Source organism: Prunus persica, chromosome G5 (assembly GCF_000346465.2).
Source record: "Prunus persica cultivar Lovell chromosome G5, Prunus_persica_NCBIv2, whole genome shotgun sequence".
In the NCBI taxonomy this organism is placed as follows: Eukaryota; Viridiplantae; Streptophyta; class Magnoliopsida; order Rosales; family Rosaceae; genus Prunus; species Prunus persica.
In genome coordinates, this window is record NC_034013.1 from 899,118 (window position 1) to 915,522 (window position 16,405).

The 16,405-nt window shown below is 37.8% G+C and overlaps 1 long non-coding RNA gene across 4 annotated transcripts; it reads left to right on the forward strand.

Moving 5' to 3' along the window:
* Positions 6,452 to 12,623, forward strand: LOC18777049. Of its 4 annotated transcripts, none has more exons than XR_002271721.1 (7): positions 6,452 to 7,408; positions 9,661 to 9,757; positions 9,977 to 10,157; positions 10,335 to 10,442; positions 10,526 to 10,681; positions 10,801 to 10,921; positions 11,144 to 12,623. It is a non-coding gene; the product is annotated as an uncharacterized LOC18777049 (long non-coding RNA). The 4 variants fall into 4 exon arrangements; XR_002271719.1 differs by having other exon boundaries at positions 6,453 to 7,408; positions 10,518 to 10,681; positions 11,139 to 12,623; XR_002271718.1 differs by having other exon boundaries at positions 6,454 to 7,408; positions 10,518 to 10,681.

Below are 16,405 nucleotides of genomic sequence, written 5' to 3' on the forward strand. Positions count from 1 at the left end.
GTCAAATTTTGAAAAGATGACTGCCTTATTTAGTCTGTTTATATATATATGGACTAAAAAAAATTTGTGTGTCCCAATAAATTGTAGGCCCAGGCAATGGCCTTAGTTGCCCTGACCAAGGGCCGCCCCTGGGCAGTAGGAAAGTGGGTGCTCTTGGGTCTGGGGTTGGGTCGAAGGTCGAATAGGTGCTACGCTGGTGAAAAGAGGTGTGATGGCAATGGTGGGGAAGAAAGGTGACGGTTGAGTTATAGAAACGCAAAGCATTTTGATATTGAAGGCAAAGAATGAGGGTTTCTGGCAACCTCAAATTGTTAAAGAGTTTCACAGTAAACCATTCTGTTTATCTACACATAGAAATTGATATATGTTTATGTAGAGAAATCTCTGTTTTCTTTTCCAGTTTTGCAATCTCTTGTTCCTCTCTCTTTAGTTCATTGTCTCTGCACTCTCTATGTGTAGGTCTTCTCAATTCGGAATACCAAAGATTAAGATAGAATGAAGTTTGAAAAAGTGGTAACTTTGAAGTCCTTGATTCTCCAATTCGAACTTGGGTTTAAGGCTCTTTCTCGTTCGAACTTGATTTCATCTTATGGATTTCACATATCTGTGGCTGGTCTTCTGGGTATTGCTGGTTTTGTTTTAGCTCTCAAAGACTCGAAATTGAGCAGGCTAAGCAGCTTAGACTGGTTGCCCAAGACTGACAATGGTTCAATTTTATTATTTTTTAAAAAGTCAGTGGGTAAATTGATAACTAGGTACAGTTCATAGGGCATTTCGGCAGTTTACCCAAGTTATGTTTCTGTTAAGTAAAGAGACACGTGTCACAAAACTAAAGAGGAAACACGGAGACACAGAGAGATTTGGTAACATGAAAATCGGACTCACCCTCACCATCCTCCTCAACACTTGATACATGTCCTTTAGTATAACTATAGCTAATTCTTTACACTTAATTATGTTTAAAGTTTAAAATAAAAAATTAAAGTAAAATAATAATAAAATAACATTAAAAAATAAAAACAAAAACTCTATCTCTTTCTCTCTCTCCCTTCTCGATGTAGCCTCACCCCTAGGCCCTATCATCTACAACCACCCCCTCAACAACCATAGCCACCATTGCCCTGCGGCAACCCAACCATCATCCCCTCCACCTTGGCGTGAGCAAAACATGATTCTTTATACACAACGGCTTGACCTTCTCTTCCAAAGCCCAATTCAATTTCCGAATTTTCTCAATCTCTTCCCTGTTGTCTCTGGGCCTCTTCACCATCCCAACCTCTATGGCGTCCATTATTCTTCTCGCTTTCCACTTCCTCTGAAGGAAACATGTACTTAAATTTTCAAATCTCTGGATTTTAGGCTACAACATACATGAATCAAACATTCGAAGAGGCAAAAGCAAATTTTTGTTCTTATTGACCTTAATGCTATCCAATTTCCCAAGTATCTTTCTAGGTCTAATCTCATATGTGCCAAAAAAACAAAAGTGGAGGAAATGATTAGACTTTCTTACCCTTAAAGATTGATTGGATGGCATCTAAGTTATGAAAGACATTCTTCCTTGTGCTTGCTTCATAAATTCTTCTCAAAGATACCAAAATACTTATCCTCTAGTTCATACACACCAAATAAAGAGAAGAGGTTAAGAAGATGACCAAGAGGATGTGATGTGCTAGCCCTCTCTTCTTAGAGGTCAAGTTTGGCTCATGGTAGAGAGTGGATCTATCATCTCTCAACATCACACCTAATTTCTGAGGAGGCTCAAACCCCAGAGAGTGAATGGTATAAATGTGGCTTATATAGACCACACCACAAGTAAGGAAACCCTCACCTGCAACCGCCCATAGTGTGATTGGGCTTCTCTTGGGCTCACTTTGTGTTGTCATATAACACTTATTCTTGAGCCTAATGGGTCCTTTCCTTCTTCATTTGTTCCTCTTATTACATTTATTGGTATGCGATCCATAGGTTCCAATTAGTGAGGTAGTGGCTAGGTTCGATTCCTCTGAACCGTGTGTGAATTAAATCCCATCATTTAATTCTCCCTATTGGTTTTAACAACTCCAATGACTTCCACATCTACTTGCTCTCCATTCCCCATGAACACTTTAACTTCATGCTTTCTTCGCTCCATCCTTCTTGTGAATTCCTCCACATTATGAGCTATATGAATCGAGCCACCTATATCTAACCACCAAGAATTAGAAGGAACATCCACTAAATAAGACTCAAAACTCACTAAAACCAATTCTCTAACCTTTATTCTTCTCGAACCACTATTTGTCATGGTTGCAGTTCCTCTTTATGTGACCCTCCTTACAAAAATAACATTTGAATTCAATAGTTGGAGTCATGCCAAGTGGGTTGTTCTTTTGAAACTGATTCAACTTCTTCACTTCCTATGTTGCAGCACCCTTATTCTCATACTTCTTGGCAACGACCATGTTAACAACACCACTATAAGCTTTTGTTGTATTTTCCTCAAGAACAGTAATTGTAATCAAGTCACCCATTGTCCAATCTTCCTTCAGGGTGTTGTAAGTGGATTTCATCTAATCATAAAGTAGAGAATCCAGTGCAATGTGCACTAGATAAGTCGGATCAATAGGTACTTTCAGCTTGTTCAGTTTGGCAGCAATATCCAACAGTCCCATGAGATGTTCTCTCATGCTCCCTCATTCATACTTCATATTAGCCAGCCTAGGCATTATGTTCTTTGTTTTAGCCTTGTTGGATTCCTTAAATTTCCTTTCAATGAATTCCATAAACTGCTTGGCATTTCTACAACTCCACCAAAAACAACTTCCATAATAGTCTTCTTCATTACCAACATGCACTTCTTATTCGTCATCCTCTAAGCTTCATGCACCCTTTTCACTTCAACAAGGGAATTCACAATGGTTTTGGTTGGCTCATCTTAGGTGATAGCATAATCGGTGTCATACATGCCAAGAGTAACTTGAAGATCGAACTTCCATCTTTTGATGTTTGATCCAATGAGGCTTTCAATTTGCGAGAAATTAATTGAGGGAGTAGTCAAAGCTGTAAGGATTTGCAAAAGAAAGTATAAGTACTTCCAAGAAAACCGATTCTCAATTTGTTAAGAGAAACAGTTTTTCAATTTATCTTTAATTCACAAAACTAACAAATAACATATACCCAAAAAAAAAAAAAAAGTATCACACCTTTGTGGCAAGAGATTACTTATAGCTTACAAATAAATTACGTGTTATTTTGTGCCATCATAAACAAATTATATGAAGTAATTTCGGTATGATGCAATTTTAGTTATTTCTTTAGGGTTTGAGTATTTAGATTTGGTTTTGTTGATTCTTAGAACAAAAACTAGTTCCTATCTGACACAAAAATAACCAAACAAAACACAATCAAAGGATAAAACCCTAAAATTGGCTTAAATAGTGTTTTATGCAGTGAATAGTGTTTTAGGTATCTGTTTCGACCCATTATACCTTTCCAAATAGGAAATTGTGTGATTAACAGTACTCACTCATTTGCTTTGACATAAGGCCATTTTTAGGGTTATGTCAAAAACGGGTTTAAAGTTTTGAAGATATGAAAAATCAATAAAAATATGATTTTTCCAGATTCTTTAATATTAATAGTATTTAGGAAAAAATTTTAATACGTCATCAAATTTTTAAACATAACAAAAATAGTCATGGCATCAATGGATAAAGAAATCGTGATAGGCATGCTTGAAAACGATCTCAGTATGTGTGAGTAACTATGTGCTCTGATACCAACTGTTAGATTTTCCGTATATGTGTTCATGATCTTTCACACAACCTAAAATACATAGAAGACATACCTGACGTCATTTTTCTTGAGTACACGATCTCATAACTCTATCTCATAAACTGTTTTAGCTCTTTCTTTATGATGAGATTAGGGTTAGAGAACAATTCTGACGAGAGCAGGGTCTTAAGCTTATATAGGGCTAGGTTAAGTAGTCTCTACCCATCACTAAGGGCCGACTTAACTAACACTCTAAGCCCATTGTAGGGGCTTTTTTATTCCAATAGCTACAGATGACCCTAGGTTGTTATAAAGAGCAAATAGGTGGAGTTGCCCCTATGTCTGAGTTCAAGAATCAGGCTCTAAGAGTGCTTCAAAAGGGTTCGTGGAGCCTTAGGAATTTTCTTTCACCAACAAAACAAACAACTACTTACATATCAATATTTTGGCTCGGCTTGAGAAGCTTGTGACATGGGAGCTGAGCAATCATGAGCTTAGCATTAGAGAGAGAATGCTTGGATTTCCCATGAGAAACAGAGGTTCAAAGCAAGGGGAGAGAGAAATTTGGGAAGATTTGTTAATAGAAGAGAGGAAAATATGAGGATGGAAAGATGGGTGGCTTGAATATATTTCCAGCCGCTTGACGAAAGCTTCGTCACACTCTTGGAAGGTTCACCAAAAGAGAAAAAGGAAGGAGATGAGAGAGCATAGCTTGAAATTGAAGGGTTCCAGTAGTAAGAGAGGATGCTTGCTCGCTTTGGATGTGTTGTTTTTGCTGGGTAGGAGATACCCCCTTTTTATGGGCGCTGGAAGCTCCTCCTTTCCAAAAAACCCTAGCTGGTTCTTCCTAATTTTGTCAAGTCTTCTCCTCAATTTCCCTCTATCCATTTTGCTGTGTTGTTTTAGTTGAGTTGGTGTTGGAACCCTTGATCTAAACGCTTCTCTTCAATATAGAGAGCCTTTAGTTTGGACCGAGAGAATATTTTCACAGCCCCTCATTAAATGTTTTTGACACCCTTCTAATCACCTATCTCCCCTTATGACTTAAGCTTTTACTTGTAATTGGTCAAAAGACTCATATGTTGGAAGACAAAGGCAGCCATATGACAACTCTGTTCTTTGATTGGACGAGCTCTGGCACTTTGGGCAGTGACAAGCTCTTCCTTCCTCAGCTAGGAGAAACACTTAGGGTCAGTTGGGCATTGCTGTGCTGTGAAAATAATCACTGTCGAATTTGCTGTATGAGAAATCAGCTGTGAAAGAAAGCAGTTTGGCGTTTAGTAAACTTCTTGTTATAAGTGATTTTGGTATAATAATCAGTTTCTGAGTGTTTGGTAAATTTTTATGTAAAAATGCTGTGAGCTGTGTATAATGACACAAAAGGGTATGAAGTTATTATTTAAGATTGCAATACCTAAACTCTAGATGTTACGACAGGAACTCACAAATAGATATAATAACAACTTAAAATTGTTAAGACCAATTGAAATTCACATATGGATATAATAATAACTCAAAATCTTCCCATCATGCTGCTAGTATTCAATGCCCTCCTTGCCTCTTTATCCATGGCCAACACAACAACCAATTGCCAATTAATGTCCAATTCACTTTGACCCCTCATTATCACTTTCCATATGTGTTATGTGTGCTCATATTGCCTTGTTTTTGTTTTTGTCAATTAATATAGCATTTTATTGAAACCCAGAAAGAAAGTAGCAAAATACACCAAAGATCCAAAAAAAAGAAGAGGGAGTTTCAATTAATATAGTATATATGCACTCCTTTCCATATATTTTAAGTAAATTTAGAAATTAAAAGAGTATAGATTGATGATGTTTTCAATTATCCTCTTTCAAGAAGGTATGATGAGCCCCCTCACAAACTTAGATCTAGGTAGCATGAATCGCGGAGACAATTTCAAGAAAAAGGTATGAAGAGAAGATGAGGATAAAAAAAGAACAAGATGTAAGGGAAGAGAAAGGAGGGTTCAAAAAAAGTGAAGAGGATACTGGATGTCATTTGTAAAAGCCTAGGAGGATAATTTGGGCATTTATGAAACATTCATTAAAGAGCACCATTCCCCAAACCGCTTTCCGCATAAGCAGAAATTAAATCACCCTCCTAGCAGCTTTGTCAAATCGCTGTGGCTGACAGCAATTATTCTTAAAATCATATTATTTTTTAATTTACCAAATAGGTAAGTGGAAGAAAACTTTCCAAGAAAGTGATTTTTGCTCCAAATAAGCAATGCCAAATAGGCACTTACATGAAACGAGAATAGCATTATTTTGCTATACCCGGCCAATCACAGTATGCCACGCGTGATAACTTTTTTACGTGGCAGATTGTTTTTAGTTGAGGATAGCAAAATAGTGTTATCCCTGTTTCATACAAGTTTTTTTGCTCGACTAGTGATGTCTACCTTCTCGGTGATGCAAACCTTCCTCGGCTAAAGAATCAGGTCGAGTTTCCTCTTTTTTATTAGGCCACATTCGTAAGGCCCAATGTTTTTTCAAGTCCAATGGTCCTTTTAGGCCTTTAACTTTCCTAAAAGGCCCAAAGTTCACTATCTTTTGAATTGGATTGATAGGGCCTGCCAATTCTTCTTGGGCCCATTAGTATAATTTTCCAGGTCCAAACTCCAAACACAGGGCAAGACCATCATCCCTTTTGCTTCGTCTTCTAGAAAACCTGACCAATTGGAGGAGCTGGGTTTAGATGGCCTGTGGAAAGGGACGGCGTATTTGTTCTAAAATATTGGGTTGTCTGATGATGCTCCGCCACGAGCTTCTTTGAGAAGCCGATGCTGTGGCCGAGAAATTGCCCGGTTATTTCGACGTCATCATGGATTTCGGTACTGTGAAATCCAAATTGGAGAGAGGTGCGTACTCCAAGGCTAATGGCTTTGCTTATGAGCCTTGTCTTCTCAAATGCTTTAAGATATTATCCGCTTGGGAATATTGAGCATGCAGCAGCCAAGAATCTCAGTGGTGTTTTTGAGACCAAGTGGAAAGAAGATACGGAGAAAAAGCCAAATGCTATTTGTCCCCCTCTCCGCAGGGTTTGTCAGTGTCACCCAAACAGAAACAGGGCAAGAGGTCTTTTACTTCTAGGGTTCTTCAAACTCAAGGGCTTGGGATTCTCCCCCAATTGATTCAACCGAAGATGATGACTTCGCTACCCTTGTTCATCATGCCATGGATCCGATCCCCCTCCCATAATCTTTCTCCATGTAAGGCTAGCCGAATTCAGTCACTTGAAGATACGATTTTCAGATACAATATTGAAAGCAAACAAGATAATTAAGGGTCCACCTGATTCTCCACCAAGCAGAAAATTGATGCAGTGTAATAAGGAAAGGGGATCGGCTTGCCGTACCATTTTGAACATGAAGAAGTCAATGTATTTTGACAACAAACAATTTACAGGATGTCAAACAATTTGAGATGCTGTGTGGCTGTGCCAGTGAATATCCTTTTCTACAGGTCCACCTTAGACTTCACTTAAGAAATTGGGTGTATACCCTCAAGGAAGATGATGAGTTGGAAGGTCAGGATGAGGAGGCTTTTGTGAATCGAGATTGGAAGGAATGTGAGATCCGCTGGGAGGAAGAAGGGGATTGAGAGGAAGGCGTGATTCATTCATGAAGGTAAGTGCCATTGGCTCTGCTATTTTGTTGTAGATATGTATATATTTGGTTAGTTGTTGATTAGCAATTGATGTGATTCTGAATTAATTAAACAATTCTTTCCAAGTTGAATGATATATTGGCAAAACCAGTTTCTGTTTCTGTTTCTTCTCTAATGGTACTTTGTTTATTGTTCTATATGTTCTATCTGTCCGATTCCTTCCACTCAGTTTTCTATTGCAAAGTATATCATAGTTGAATATACTAGGTGGATCTAGAATAAGTTTATGGAACCATAAAAAGGTTTGTTTTTCGTATAAAAGATAAAAAGAACCTCTTTAACTGTAATGTGCCCAAGTCTCCAGTGGAGCAGAGTTTCTAAAGGGGATCAGAAACAGTTGTGCATGTCTGATTTAATCCTGAATAGCCAGATATATTGGCAACTTCACCGTAGTTGAATATACTCTAGTAGCTTTCACTTTCTTTTTAATTACTGTTGATCACCAGTGCAATTTTTGTATTTCACCAAAATATATGAAATTTTGATCACCAGTTGTGTAGTAAATATATCCAACCACAGCAAGCTTTCATCTTGCCTAGTTATTCATCTGTTATTTCTTCTTATAAATAAAAGATTAAAAAGAAACTCTCTTTTACTGTACTTTCTGATGCCTAATATGTACTGGAGCAGAGTTTCTAATGAGGAAAGACAGATTTAAATGCTCCAGCTCCTGCTAATCAAATTATGTGTATTCAAGTTTTTTTTTTTTATTGAATAAGGAATGATAATAATAGATTTTAGCATCTGTACAAACAAATGATTTCTTATAAAAGATGTTCAGTGTCTGTGCCCCTTTATTTTTTTTGTGAAAACATCTTCTTCCCACTTGTTTCTGGGTAATAAAAGTTCTCGGCAGCTAGAAATCATAAGATCTGCTTAACTTTCTATCACATTTGGTAGAGCCTGATTGTTTTCTTTCCCTATGAACTTGAACCAGAGTGCAATTCCAAATTCCTGCTAATCAAGTTTATGCATCTTTAAGTTTAGCATTTGAGGAATGAAATGAAATGAGGAATGAAATGATGAATGCTTCTGAGTATTTAGCATTTGTACTATCTCTTTGCATCAATAATGTCATAATATGAAGGAAAACTATGGTGTGTGTGCCCACTCGTCTAATCCCAGCATTGGCATTTGCTTCAGTAAAGTAACTCTGATAATCTAGTACCCCATCTTAATTTCTCCTCTAAATTTATGAAATAACCCAATTAGTGTTTTTTTTTTCGTCTTTTGTGGCTTAGATTTCTCTCCCCTGTTTTTTGTTTCCAGGGGTCTCATTTATGTTGTTGTCACTATAATTATGTCGTCATTTGTCACTATGGTTATGTTGTCATATGTCACATATGACATTTCACTATGGTTGTGCTTTAGAGTTTTAAGTTACATGTTCTCTGCACGTATCCAAATTTCATATCAGTATGATTTTTCACTGAGAACTTGGGTTGATGAAGAAGAGAGGTTATAGTTTTTAGAGTATACTATCTGCATCTTTTGAGATCTTGAGATGGTGTGAGCATTATTATAGATTAGAATCCCTAGCAAGCAGCATTGGGTTTTTATTTATTATATAGAGCTCTAGTTAGAGTTTATTTAGTATTGTATTATTTCTTCCTTTTAAGTCCTGTCAAATTTTCTTTAATTATACTTTTCCTGGCTCTATAGTTTCTAACTGTTTGAGGTTTCCAAGTGTTATGTGTATCAGAGTAGAATACCTAGTAAGGTTGGCATGGCACATCATAATATGACTAGTTTTACCCTTTTGCAGTTTAATCTTCTGCTCTAAACGGGCTGTGATTCATATTAATTTGTTGCATTATGTACAACTTGAGTGCCCTATTTTCTGAGATAAAATTCCATCCGATTTCTAATTTCATATGGATGATTTAGAATCTTGATATCAGTCACTCTCTTTTAAGAGCACCTTGTTTGTACATGAAGTTTGTATCTTCTGTTTGTGTGTGTGTAGTTTTCTTGTGGCTTTCCAGATAGTTGATGAAATGCCTTTTCAATAGGCTTCCATGTATGTAATCACCATTAATTGTCCATTTTTCGTTAAGTTTAGGATTGCAACTTATAATGCGTGGTCACATATACAGTTCTGTAATCTTAATCTTTTCATTTATTCCGATGTTATGCTTAACTCTCGTGTTTTATTCATTCCGTTTGATATAATTTGGTGTTTTATCATTCTGATGCAAAAAATTTCTCTCAGCCTTGTCATTATGGGTAACAACACTGAGTTTCAAAGCTCAGTTGTTTGGCTTTCTGAAAATTTAACGCTTGTCGATGCAAGAGTTAATCTTGTTGAGGTATGTATTGAGGAGCTTGTGGAAAAAAATAATTTTGGTTTAGTTATGCTGATCCTAGAAATGAATTATTCTTGTACCTTCAGATTGCTCAAAATGTGATGTAGCTACTGTATGTAGATATTATTTTGAAAGTAATTCAAGAGTAATGTTTGTCATTGTCAAGTCATGTACTTGAGGTGTTTTAGTGGTTCTCTTTTTCATTTGATTGCTTTTGTGCAGTGCAACATAAGAGTGCTTGGAGGACTTGTCTCTGGTCATCTACTTGCCACTGATTCTACAGACAGGTTGGGTGAAGGTACACAAGAATCAGCGGCTTACTTTGGCCGAGGATTTGGGGAAACACTTTCTACCTGCATTTGACACACCGACTGGATTACCATATGCATGGGTTAACTTAAAGGTACCACCTGAGACATGCTGAGGTCCAACTAAGAATTACGTTTTGATTTTTAGGATGTGTGCATGATATGATTATTTCTAAATTGTTATCATCAGTCTAAAATACAGTTAGGTGTACTTTCAAAATCTTTCCAAAGGATTCACCTTTCAAGTTTTAAAATTATATGAAAACATTCAGGTGGTTTTGTTTGTAAGAAGGATATACGACTCCCCATCAATGCAAAATTCCGTGGACCGTATGGAGTGATGGAGAATGAGACTACTGAAACAAGCACTTCAGGGTGTGGTGAGTGGCTTTGTTTTGCTGTATTGAGATGAGGACATCAATAATGGATTTCCTGAATGTCTTGATTCTCTGTAGGAATTCAGGTTCTCTAATTCTGGAAATGGGAGCATTATCCCAATTGACTGGAGACCCGAAATACGAATCTGCAGCTTTACGTGCTCATCGTTGAATTTACTTGGTACAAACACTGGATGTATCAACTGGGGAATGGATTGAATATTCAACTGGGATTGGGGCTGGTAGGTTTTCTCAGGACTTTGAGTTCTTCAACGTACTACATTTTATGATGCATGGTTTATTGGCTTTCCCAAACAGAGTTTGATGTTTCTGATGTTGGATTATGTGTTGCTTCATTTAGGGGTTGATTCATTTTATGAGTATCTATTTAAGGCTCGCATTCTTTTTGAAAAGGGGAAGTTCTGGAGAATGTTTCATTCTGCTTATATTGCTGTGCAGGAATATTTCAGACATGGTCCAAGGTACAGCACTATTCCCTAGCCTTATTGAATGCCATAAACAAAGTACCATTAGAGAACAAACAGAAATAGAAACTGGTGTTACCAATATATCATTAAACTTGGAAAGAATTGTTTAATTAATTCAGAATCACATCCTTAATTTCCTTGTTTCTAGAAATTAATAATGAATTGCTAATCAACTACAAAGTGGAAACGCTAACCAAAGAATGACTGCCAGTGCAGAACATATACATCATCCACAACAAACTAGCAGAACCAAAGTGGCCCTTACCTTCATGAATGGATCTCCTTCCTCCCAGCAGATCTCGCCTTCCTCCCAATCTCCTTTCAGAAAAGCCTCCTCATCCTGACCTTGCAACTCATCATCTTCCTTGAGGTATACACCCAATTTCTTAAGTGGGAGTCCAAAGTGGACCTGTAGAAAAGGATCTTCACTGCCACAGCCACACAACATCTCAAGTTGTTTGAGATCCTATAAATGGTCCTCAAAATACACTGACTTCTCCATGTTCAAAATGGTACGGCGAGCCGATTCCCTTTCCTTAGTCCGTTGCATCAATTTTCTGCTTGGTGGGGAATCAGGTGGACCTTTAATTATCTTGTTTGCTTTCAATATTGTATCTGAAAATCGTATCTTCAGTGACTAAATTCGGCTAGCCTTACATGGAGAAAGATTATGCGAGGCCTGATCCATGGCATGATGAACAAGGGTAGTCAAGATCATCTTTGGTTGAATCAACTGGCTGAGAATCAAAAACCCCAAGCCCTTGAGTTTGAAGAACTAGAAGTAGAAGAGCTCTTGCCCTATTTCAGTTTGGGTGACACTAACAAACCCTTGACTTTGCACAAAGGACAAGTAGTCTTTGGCCTTTTCTCTATGGCTTTTTTCCACTCGATCTCAAAAACACCACTGCGATTCTTGGTTTCTCCATGCTCAATTCTCCCAAACCGATAATATCTTAAAGCACTTGAGAAGATAAGCCTGACATTAGCAGCAAAGCCATTAGCGCTGGAGTAGGCACCTCTCTCCAATTTGGATTTCACAGTACCGAAATCCGTCGGCCTCCCAATGTCGTCGAAATAACCAGGCAAATTCTCGGCCACAAGATCAACCACATGCTTAACGAAGAACCTTGCATGACGGAGCATCATGTGAAAACCTAAGATTTTAGAACAATACATCGTTTCTTTCCGCCAACACCCAGTTTTGCCTCTTGCTCTTTGGGGTCTGATGGAGATCATCTAAACCCAGCTCCTCCAATTGGCCATGCTTTCTAGAAGACGAAGCCAAAGTGATGATGGTCTTGCCTTGTTTATGTGACAAACCCTTGCACAGAGGAAGACAAGCAGTTGGCTTTTCCTCCTTGGCTACATTCCGTTTGGTCTCAGAAACCCTAGAAGACCTCTTGCTCTTCTTGCTCCATGGCTATGTGTCAAAATTTTTGTTCACAATGTAAATTCTTTTGTAAACGTACCTAATGCTCATTGTGTTTTATGTGTATGCTTTATCAGCTTGTCATCAAGTGATTATATGGTGGTTTGATGAATGTGAGTATGTATATTTTGTTTCTGCAGTTGATTGCTAAGGAATTTGGAAGTGTGTGTTCCCTTGAGTTTTTTTCTCATGTGGAAGCGTGTATGTTTTTTGGTAATGAGAAGTAATGTCTTCGGTAAGAGGCAAAGATAAGACGTTTGAGTTTCACGTTCATTCAGCAATGGAGAAAATATTGATGAAAATCTTGCTCATACTAGTTATACTGCCTTTTTGCTTGTTCCACACGTCATTCAATATCATTCCAGGGAAAAGTTTAGCTTGTTACAAAAATTTGAGAATTGATGTTCCTTAAAATGCAAATTCAGCTGCAAAGGAGGGTGGTGAGAAGTGGAAGTCTGAGTGATGTGGTCATATTTTTGTTTTTGTTTCTGTTTTTTTTGTCAACTTCTGTGTACAGGAAATGGAAACAGAAGAAGCTTTATGTGGTCAAAGCTGCTGATGAAGCCATTTTGTTTTTCAGAAAAAAAGGGAGCACATATCGAATGTTTTGTAGAGAAGAAACTTTACAAGGATGCACCCACGAAGCTTAAAATAGAGTATGAAAAGGCCTTTGAGAGTGATAATGGTGAAGTTGGAGGTAGACTCACTCAGTCACGGGGCGGGAGAGATGGAGGCCATAAGTCTTACTCGTTCTCAAGTCATCTATTCGTTGTGCCAGTGAGTCCATGGATTTATATATTATCATGGTTTATGTTATTCAATTTTGGCTTTAATGTGGTTATTCAGGGTGAAGAAGGTTGAGAGAAGAAGAAAAGAGTGTTTGGTGCCTATTTTGTTGCCAGTTTCCAGAAAATTTTGAGGCTGGTAATGGTTTACCCAAGGTGTGGATGTAAGAGAAGTTTTGTTTAGGGGTAATAAATTTTGAGGTGTGATGTTTCTGATGTTGGATTATGTGTTGCTTCATTTAGGGGTTGATTCATTTTATGAGTATCTATTTAAGGCCCTCATTTGTTTAGGAATGTGAGGAGTTCGGGAGAATGTTTCATTCTGCTTACATTGCTGTTCAGAATTATCATTCTGGGGAAATGTCATTATTCAGGGAGGGGATGTCCCCTTGGTTCCGGTATTCCTGTTGGGTGAGGGGGAGGGGGTTTTTAGGAGGGACTTGGGTGATTGGAAATGGAAACCATCAATTTTTGGGCCATACATGCCAATGTTGGCTCTATGAGGAACACGCCTGATGCATAAAATAATAAATAAATAAAACTAACTCCATTTGAGTTCTATGAGAGATGCATTAGCTCTGTGTCTTTAACTTGTATCAGTCTTGTATAAGTTGACAACAAATTGATACATCATCGCATAAGTTTAGAAGCCAAATTTACTGGCATCCAAATAAGCAAGTCACTCGGGCATAACACTTGATAACTTAAACAGACCAAACTTTGATCCATTACCATATCCATTTCCCTGATGCGATGCACTGCAGACAGACACGATAAATAATTTCGGGGTATTATACAAAGGGGAACCCTGCAGGAAAGCAACCCAAAATAGCTCTGTACTGGAAAAGTAATGCTCTAAGTTCTGATTGGTGGATTGATTCGCAGACAAGTCAGGACTCGGGATTAATCATATTTCTAGACACTGGTTGAGTTGCTGTAACGAAAACCTTTCAACTAAAGGGTCCGGTGTTAAAAATAAATTTAAAAACAAAAACTGTTATGTATCTATCAAGTATCCTTGATACCATGGTATCATTGGTCTTTGCATGATTGGGGCCCAGGGAGGGAAGCAGTAAAAAATATGTACCGACTTTCATTGATATTTATATGTAATGATGAATTAACCTTACCTTGTCCTGCTACAGTGTGCACTCAGATCTTGACATAAGATCGTGCTTACATCTCCTCCTCTTACAGATCCTTTCTTTATCATTTCTGCCAACTGCAAGAACAATTGCAAAATCAGAATACAATTGCAGAAAACCATTGATTAGTTGTATTATTGATAGCAAAAAGTATAAGATTATTAATTAAGTCACCTCATCTTCTGTTTCCTCAAGTAATCTGTCCCAAATAAATACACAAGTTGGGCTTCTGAATCATGGGAGGCTTAAAAATTGAAACTCCTCATTTTTCATATGAGAAGGATAGTCAGTTTAAAGCTTAAGAAATTGAAAATCTAGTAAAAAGAAAGTAGGAAAACAAAGTTGGCATCTTACCTTCCACAATAGGTCGATAAATCCTTTGAATATGCTTTAGCTTCTTGTTTACCTAAAAACGTACACAGACACACAAAACAAAAGGCATATGATTGTTCAGAATCTCATAATTTCATGAAACAGCTCAAAACATGAAATGATTGGTCTTAGAATGAATAAGAACTCCCTTTATTGATGTATGGTCTAGATAAACAACTCACAAGAATGAATGTAATTTTTCTTTCAAAATTTCTGCATTTTCTGTTATTCTAGGAACTCTCTCGGCAAACTGTTACACTAATAATTATGTTCTCTTTGATTATAAAAGAAAAACAGCACATTAGCCCGTTGCTTAGTGGCTAGATGGCTAGACAAGTAAGTCAGAGAAATCACTTGTTTAATGCAAAATGCCAACCTCAGTTTAAAGAAAAAACCACCTATAGAATCTTTTGTGTAGAAATACATACTTATTGTGAGGTTATCCCAGTTGTCCACTTTGATCCACTCTTTTCTGTTTGAATCTATCTGCAAAAGAAAACCAGAATGAGATAATTTTCAACAAACTAACTACATAATTTGATAGTAAGAAATCAATCTTAAATACATTAACCTTGTGAAGAGTATAATCCTGCATCTTTTTGCAAATTCCATCGAGGAGTTAACAACTCTAAGCTCACTGACTCTATTGGGTATACATTCGAAGAAGAAGTCACCAACCACTTGTAAAAGAAAGTGGACTAAAAACAACTTATACAACAAGTGATCACATATGGAGTAGTAGTGACTTATATGTTAAAACTCGTTCTGGATTACTGATTTGTATTGAGAATACACAAAGTCATCAGCACATGGGAATGGAGGCCAAGATCAATAGGTCAGCCAGGTCACTGACCGACTTCAACGGAGCAACCACAATCACTGTAGGAACGGTAGAGCTTGACGTCTACTCCCCACTAGTGATCAGTGCTCAGGCATTCATGATCATCGACGAAGTGCACCCTACAATGGCATCCTTGGCGGACCATGGATTGGCAAGATCAACAGTGATCAAGCGATGGCGAGAAAGTGCTCCGCTCAAGGGCTGAAGAAAACCAACCAAGCACATATTGTCCCTATAAATCAAATAGATCTGAAGGGAGAAAGACAAGCAGGGGAGGAAGCAGATCCCATTCCTGACAGTATAACAGACCATAAGGGAAAGGGAATAGCCATTCCCCAATATCAAGACCGAGAAGAGGGGATCTACCGAGGTCACCCCCAAAGAAGGATGGAAACCTGAAGCAGAATTCAAACTAGTACCTTTGATCTTGATAAGCCAAAAAAAAATACGCAGATAAGCTCGAGCCTAAGCCTAGAAGAGAAAGTGGAGCTTACAGCCTTTCTCCAGAACAATAAAGACGTGTTCGCATGGTCACCATCTGACATGACAAGAGTCGATCCACAAATCATCTGTCATCACCTTCATGTCAACACAACCAGCAGACCAGTAGTGTAAAAGAGACGCAACTTCACTCCCAAGCGAGTTGCCATCATCGAAGCCGAGATTGACAAGCTCCTAGCTGCCGGCTTCATTGAAGAAGTCTCCTACTTAGAGTGGCTAACCAATGTTATTCTAGTGACAAAGAAAGACCAAGTCAAGTGGAGAGTGTGTGTGGACTATATCGACCTTAACAACGCATGCCCAAAAGACAACTTTCCGTGCCAAGAATTGATCAACTCTTAGATTCAACTTCCAACAATCAACTGCTAAGCTTCATGGACGCTTACTTCGACTATAATCAAATCA